The following is an 8,562-nucleotide window of genomic DNA, read 5'->3' on the forward strand; positions in this document are numbered from 1 at the left end:
AAGGATGGAGACTTTATCTCCTTCATGTTTACATGGATGGAGCTGGAAAATATTCTTCTTAGCAAAGTATCTCAAGAATGGAAGAAAAAGCATCCAATGTACTCAGCCCTACTATGAAACTAATTTATAGCTTTCATAGGAAAACTATAACCCAATTTTAGCTCAAGAATATGGGGAAAGAGGAGAGGGAGGGGGGAGGCTGGCTGGAGAGAGGATGATTGGTGGGATCACACCTATGGTTCATCCTATAAGTGTACATGTGAATCTCTCTAAATGTAGAATATAAATGTCTTAACACAATATCTAAGAAAATGACATGAAGACTATGTTAACCAGTTGGATGAAAGCATTTCAAATTGTGTATAGAAATAGCACTCTGTACCCTCATGATAGTATTAATGTACACAGCTATGGTTTAATAAAAAACATTAAAAGATCAAAACTAAAATATTTTCATAAAAAATTAAAATCAATGGATTAATAAATTGTGGTGTATGTATCCCCTGGAATACTTTTCAGCCATAACAATGATGGAGATTTTGTAACTTTTAAACATCTTGGATGGATTTAGAGAACATTCTCCCAAGTGAAGTATCACACAAATGGAAAAGCAAGCATCACATGTACTCAAGTACTAAATTAGAAATAGAATATTAACAACTACATGCTCACATGAAATAAACAAACAAATTCAAGGGGGGGGTAGAAGGGTTGGGCACATTGCATGGGTATATTGCAGATCCCATGAGTGACGGACATATTAGAACTCAAATTTTAACATTACAAAACCAAACCATGTGACCTAATCATATGTATCCCCATATTACTCTCTTTTATGTTTAGATGGATGGAACTGGAACATAATCTTCTTAGTAAAATATCTTAATAATGGAAGAAAAAGTATCCAACATACTCTGTACTTTTATGAAACCAATTTATATTTACTCACACTTTCTTACAAAAGATGGATCACAACTGTAGCCCAGGATGAAGGAGAGAAATGGAGGGGGAAGAATGCGGAGGGAGGAGGTTTGATAGAGGGAAGATAAACGGCGGGACCACACCTATGGAGCATGTTGCAGGGTTACAAGTCAAATCTATCAAGTATAGAAGAACATAAATGTCTTAACACAATAATCAAGTAAATGAGTTGAAAGCTATATGAATTAGTTTGATGTAAGCACTCCAAATTGTATAAAAAAATCAACACATTGTACCCCACAAATGCACAATTGTATTCATGATCTATGTGTATATGGCTTAATAAAAGAAAAAAATTATTTACAATTGCATCAAAAAGAATACTTAGAAATATTTTTAAATGTGTGAAATTTGTCCTCTGAAAAGAACAAACAATTGTAAATGAATAAAAGAACATCCAATACATGGGAAAAAAAATTCATAATCATAGATTGGAAGGCTTAATGTTTTAATAGTAAGACTTAAATACTGCCCAAATTGACCTACAGATTCTTTGTTAGAAAACAAGATGAATTTTTTGGGCATAAATTGGCAAGTGAGCCTAAAATTTGTAAGAAGTCAAACTTAGTGTAGAAAAATAATCTTTAAAAAGATAAACAGATTTGGAAGACTCAGACTTCCTAATATCAAACTTACATCTTCAGCTATTTCTTCTCTTAGAGTTTTATAGTTCTCTTTATAGAGATCTTTCACGTCCTTTGTTAGGTAAACTCCCAAATATTTCATCTTCTTTGGCACTACTGTAAAAGGAATAAAGTCCTTGACTGTTTTTTCAACTTGACTATTGTTGATATAAATAAGGGCTACAAATTTGTGAGTATTGATTTGGTAACCTGGGATGCTGCTGTATCCCTTGTTCACTTCTAAGAGTTTTGTAGTTGAATCCCTGGGGTTTTCCAGATATACAATCATATCATCTGCAAAGAGTGAAAGTTTGATCTCTTCTGACCCTATACAGATACCCTTGATCGCCTTTTCTTGCATGATTGCAATGGCTAAGACTTCCATTACGATGTTAAAAAGTAGAGACAATGGGCAACCTTGCCTGGTTCCTGATCTGAGTGGAAATGATTTCAATTTAACTCTACTTAATATGATATTAGCTGTGGGTTTGCTGTAGATGGCCTCTATCAGTTTAAGAAATTTCCTTTCTATACCTATTTTCTTAAGTGTTCTGATCATAAAAGGATGCTGGATTTATAAAAAGCTTTTTCTTCATTGATTGAGAGAATCATATGGTCTTTGTTTATTATTTTGTTTATGTGGTGTATTATATTTATAGATTTACATGTATTGAACCATCCTTGAGACATCTTGGTCATGGTATATAATTTGTTTGATGTATTGCTGGATTCTGTTTGCTAGGATCTTATTGAATATTTTTGTATCTATATTCATTAAAGATATTGATGTATAATTTTCTTTTCTTGTTGGGTCTTTTCCTGGTTTGGGGATCAGTGTGATATTTGCTTCATAGAATGTGTTGGGAAGTTTTTTTTTTTTTTGTATGCTTTGAAAAATATTATGTAATTTAGATACTAGATCCTCTTTAAAGGTTTGGTAGAATTCCTATGTAAAGCCATCTGGTCCCAGATTCTTCTTTTGGGGGGAGATTTCATATAGTTGATGCTATTTCAGTACTTGATATAGGTCTGTTCAACATGTCTAATTCTTTCTAGGTAAGTCTAGGAAGGTGGCATGCTTGCAAGTATTGGTCAATTTCCTTCATATTTTCATATTTCTGAGAATAGAGTATTTGTAGTATTCATTAAGAATTTTTTGAATTTCTGAGGTGTCTGTTGTTATTTGTTTTTGTCATTTCTGATTGATGAAATTAGGGATTTTAATTTTCTATTTCTGGTTAGTTTAGCCAAGTGTTTATCAATTTTGTCGAACTTTTTTAAAAACCAACTTTTTGATTCATTGATCTTTTGAGTAATTCTTTCATTTTTGATTTCATTTAATTCAGCTCTAATTTTGGTTATTTATTTTCTTCTGCTGGTTTTGGGGTTGGAGTGTTCTTCTTTTTCCAGTTGCTTGAGATGGCCCATTAAGTTGTTGACTTCCATTCTCTTGAGGAGGGCTTGCAACACTATAAATTTCCCTTTTAGGACTGCCTATTCAGTATCCCAAAGCTTCTGATAATTTGTGTCTTCATTATCATTCTGTTCCAAAAACTTATATATTTCTTTCTTAATCTCATCTTTGACACAGCTATCTTTCAGCATAAGGTTATTTAGTTTCTGTGTCTTTGTATGAGTATGCAAATTCCTGTTATTGGTGAGTTCAACTTTTATTCCATATGACCTGAGAAAGTACAAGGAATAATTTCTATTCTTTTAAATTTGCTGAGGTTAGCCTTATGACCTAAGATGTGATCAATTTTGGAGGCCATTCCATGGGCTGATGAGAAGAATGTGTATTCTATTTTTTTAGGATGAAATGTTCTGTAGATGTCTGTTAAATTCAATTGTTGTACAGTGAAGTTTAAGTCCAGAATTTTTTTGCTTAGTTTCTTATTGGAGGATCTATCTAACACTGCCAAAGGGGTGTTAAAATTTCCAACTTTTATGGTGCTAGGAGATATCAAATTGTTCATGTCTGTTAGGGTCTTGCTTATAAATTAAGGAGCATTTCGATTGGGCACATAAATGTTAATAGTTGTTATCTCATATGTTTAGTGTTTCCCTTAACAAATTTAAAGTGACTATCCTTGTCTTTACTTTTGTTGGTTTAAAGCCTAATGTATCTGCAAATAAAATTGCAACCCCTGCTTTTTTTCTGTTTTCCTGGATTATAGTTGTCCATCCCTTCACCCTAGTCTAATTATAGACTCACCCTGGATTATAATTGTCCATCCCTTCACCCTGAGTTCCCCTAAGTTAATTACAATGTGTCTAGGGGATGCTTTATTTAGATTGAGTCATGCTGGCATTCTGCAACTGTCTGCTATCTGTATTTCAGCATCTCTTGCCATGTTTGGAAAATTTTCCTCTAAAATCTCTTGGAGTAGAGAATCTTTGCCTTTCAGATCATTCTTATCACCTTCAGGAATTACAATAAGGCAAATGTTAGCTTTTTTGAAGTGGTCCTACAACTCTCACAGAGAATGATCCATCTTTGCTCTCCATGTGTCTTCATTTTGAGCATTTGGGAGCATTCAAAAGCTTTGTCTTCAATGTCCGAGATCCTTTCTTCTGCCTCATCCATCCTATTACTGAGGGATTCTACTGTATTTCTCAGGTCTTAGAAGGATGTAAATTCTTGCTTCAATTTGTCAAAATCTTTGGTGATTTTATCTTTGAATTTATTGAATTATTGAGCGAACTTTTGAATTACTCCTTGAACTTCTAATTCCAATTTTACTTCGATTCTGTTAATCTTATTTGCTATCCAAATTCTGAACTAAATGTCTGACATCTCAGCCATTTGTTTATGAATAGGATCTTCTGTTGCATCTCCTTTGTTGTACCTTGGGGGAGTTGATCTACTCTGGTTATTCATGTTGCCTGAGTTTTTCCATTGATTCCACTTCATGGTTATTTTTCACTATTTGTTTAGAGAGGCTGGTAATGTGGAATTAAATTGAGGGCTCCTGGAGATGTTATTAATCAGCCCTTTACCAGAGTACTGTGACTGGTGACTGTGGTTTTTCACTATGGCTTTACCAAGATCCCATTCAGTACTACAGCCTGAAACTCTGGGGACCCGCTTGGTATTATGTGGCTAGGTGGGTCTGTCTTGTATTTAGCTAGATTCTGACCAATCCTAGTGGATCAGTAACTTTGCATTGAAATATTAGCTGTGGAGGAATACAAGCAATTAAGACACCCTGCCCCCACTCACTGACAATAACCAGAAGAGGGGAATTAGACACCCCCCCTACAACACAACCAGGGTATAACCTTGGGGAGTTCCCAGGTGATCAGCCAAGATCAAAAGTTCCAAACCAATTGTCCCAGTAAGCTCAAACACAGATCAAGTGGAAGAGTTTAAAAGGTCTCCAGCACCTGGACAGCAGGGGTCCACTGGCAGCTCAAGTGTGACTTACTCTGGTGGTCCATGAAGTCAGAAAGGCCCACACAGCAAAAGAATTATTCCGGGGGGGCTGGTGCCTCTTTTACCACTTTGTATCACCATCACCTCCAGTCACTGGTTACCCCCCAGGGCTGCAGCCCAACTTGCTCTAATATTCAAGTACACCAGGGATTTGCACCTAAGTCAAAGAGGAGACAATGCCTCCCCCACTGGGCTGTCCACTGTGCGACCTGCAGGTGGGACTAGTTCAGGCCTGATTCCCTCTGGTGATCATTGGAAACTGTGGAGTGTTCTACCTGCATCTGTACCCAGCCAGGGGTAACTGTGGAGGAGTGTGGTTCTCTCCCTCAGAGACCATGCCTCTGCCTTGGCCACACTCCACTTCTGGAACCCCAGCAGGTCAGGTCAGGTTCCTTCCATGTTCCACAGAATTGGGGATGTATCTCTCCCAAATGTGACCCCAGTTGGAGGAACTGTGAAGCTGCCATTACCATCAGGGGTGGCACTGCCACTGTCAGAGGTGGTGCCACTAGTCTGTGGTACTGCTTAGCACAGGTTGCAGGAGCTAGGTGGGGAGCCAGAGGGTGGATCTGCCAACCTCCAGGTGGGGAGCTGGGAGCTGGTGGGTGGTGCCTCATGGGTAGCAATAGCGGGCAGGTTGCCGGGGGCTGCAGTCTCCAGTGGTTGGTGGAGGTATGTTCTTTCCAACATGGGGCAAATCTCTCTCTTCTTGTGACTCCCCACCTCTATTAAAGTTGTAGTTTCATCACAACTGCCCCACAGCAAAAGTCTGCCAGACACTCCAGATTCTACCAGGGGTAGTCTTCCAGACTGCCATAAGAGGAGTAAGGGTGGATTGGGAGTTCAGAAAGTTAGGGAGAATATTAGTTCAACTTTTGGCCCAGGCAAGAGACTGCTTGGGCTTGCAGCAGTATCTCTCTGTGGAGAGAGTCCTGGCTCTCAGTCATTCTCTCCCTTTTGGTACAACAAAATGTCCTCTGTTCATAATCACTGCTAGCCACCCTCATGGGGGGCAGGGGAGGATTCCCATCAGAATGGGTTTTGTACTTGAAATTTGTTTCCTTGGACTCCCAGCTTGCCTCAGCAGGAGTGATGTGAAACTATCAAACCTCTCTCTCAGCTCAGCTCCCAATCTTCCTCTTTAATGGGTTGGTTCTGGTCATTATTTCTCCCTCTGGACGGGAGCCTCCGCTGAAAACTGGCTTCAGTTGGCCATCTTGCTTCCTCAAACAACCACTTTTTGTAACATTGATCATTTGTCTCTTTTGGGGGGCTTCCATTTTATTTAGTTCTACTCTGAGAATTTTTGTTTTCTTTCTTTTGGTGGTTTGGGGTTTGGTTTGTTCTTCTCTTTCTAGTTCCTTGAGGTGGGACATCATGTTAATAATCAGTGATCTTTCTGTCTTTTGGATGTAAGTCTTTAAGGTTATGTATTTTCCCCTTAGCAATATTTTTACTGTATCCCACAAATTTTGAAATTTTGTGTCCCTTCTATTGATCAGTTTGAATAATGTTTTGATATTCCTCTTAATTTCATCATTGACCTGCATATCATTCAACAGTAGGTTGTATAATTTCCATGACTGTGGATTTGGAGTTCTCTTGAAATTGATTTTTACTTTGTGGCCTAAGAAGATATGTGAAATGATTTTGATTTTTCTTGACTTGCTGAGACTTGCCTTGTTGCATAAGATATGATCAATCTTTGAAAATTTCCATGGTATGATGAGTAGAATATATAGTCTATAGATTTGGGATACAGTATTCTGTAAATGTCTGATATGTCTATTTGTTCCAGAGTTATATTTAAATCCAGTATTTCCTTATTGCTTTTTTCTTAGATTTCCTTGGCAAGTATGAAGGTACAGTTTATTTGTTTGCTTAGCTCTCATAGTATTAGCTTTATAAATCTTTGTGATTCTGTGTTAGTTGCATATACATATATATTTAGATTTGTTACATCTTCTTACTAAATTACTCCCTTTATCACCATATAATAACATTCTTTGTCTCTTTTTTATACCATTTTTAATTTAAAGTCAAATTTATCCAATGACAGAATGTCTATATCAACTTGCTTATGGTTTCCATTTGTTTGGAATATATTTTTTCATCCATATACCTTGAATCTATGTGCATCCTTACAAGTTAGATGAGTTTCCTAATCAAAACACATACTTGTGCAATATTTTTCATCAGTTCAGTCAGTCTATCTTTTAATTGCAACATTAAGACCATTCATATTCAGTATTAGTATTGGTACATTGAATATGGTTCTGGGCATCATGTTGAATGTTATCTCATTTTATTTTACCTGTTTTCCTTTTTTTTTTAATTTCAGGTTAATCTGAGGATTCAAAGAATTAGGTTACAATGTTTGCATTTGTTAGGTACAGTAGCTCTTATAATTGTGTCTCACTCCAAAGGTGTGCTATTTACCCTAACATTGTTCCCATTATGTGGGATCACACTCATGCCTCTCTCTCCTCCCCTCTTCCCCATTCCCCCAATTGATCTGTGTTTTTCTCTTTTTTTTCTTTTTCTTTCTTTTTTTTGAGGGTCTCACTATGTCATCCTCAGTAAAGTGTCATGGCATCACAGCTCACAGCAACCTCAAACTCTTGGGCTTAAGTAATTCTCTTGCCTAAGCCTCTTTTGCCTGAGCTGGGACTACAGGAACTCATCACAATGCCCAGGTATTTTTTTGTTGCAGTTGTCATTGTTGTTTAGCAGGCCCAGGCCAAGTTCGAACCTGCCAGCCCCAGTGTATGAGGACAGCGCCCTAACCACTGAGCTATGGGCATCGAGCCTTGTGTTTTTCTCTTATGTGGGTGTGTATTAGATCATCTCTGGGCTTCATATTAGTATTGACACATTGGATACTTGCTCTTCCATTCTTATGATACTTTACTAAGAACAATGTGTTCCAACTCCATCCAGGTTAATACAAAATATGTAAAGTCTCCATCTTTTTCAGTGGCTGAATAGTATACATATATACTACAGTACACATATACTACAGCTTGTTAATCCATTCCTAGGTCAGTGGGCATTTAGGTTGTCTCCAAATTTTGGCAATTGTAAGTTGATCTGTGTTAACAAATATAGTAAAAATGTCCTTATGATAAAATGATTTTTTTTCTTCTGGGTAGATGCCTAGTAATGGGCTTGCAAGATTAAATGGGAGGTCTAATTTGAGTCCTTTGAGAATTTTCCATACTTCTTTTCAAAGAAGTTGTATTAGTTTACAGTCCCAATGAGAGTATAAAAGCATTCCATTCTCTTCATATCCATGCCACCATCTGCAGCTTTGAGATATTGTGATGTGGCTATTCTCACTGGGGTTAGATGATATCTCTGGGTGTTTTTGATTTGTATTTCTTTGATGATTAGGGATGATTAACATGCCAGTTGTCTGTCTTCCTCAGAGAAGCTTCTGTTCATCTCTTGTCCAGTGGTAGCTATGTGAAGTCTAAGAGAGTTATGCTTCTGGCTTTTCTTATTTCTTTTTTTTTTTTTTTT

This window comes from Otolemur garnettii, unplaced genomic scaffold (genome assembly GCF_000181295.1).
Source record: "Otolemur garnettii isolate 467f Iridium unplaced genomic scaffold, OtoGar3 scaffold00010, whole genome shotgun sequence".
Taxonomy (NCBI): Eukaryota; Metazoa; Chordata; class Mammalia; order Primates; family Galagidae; genus Otolemur; species Otolemur garnettii.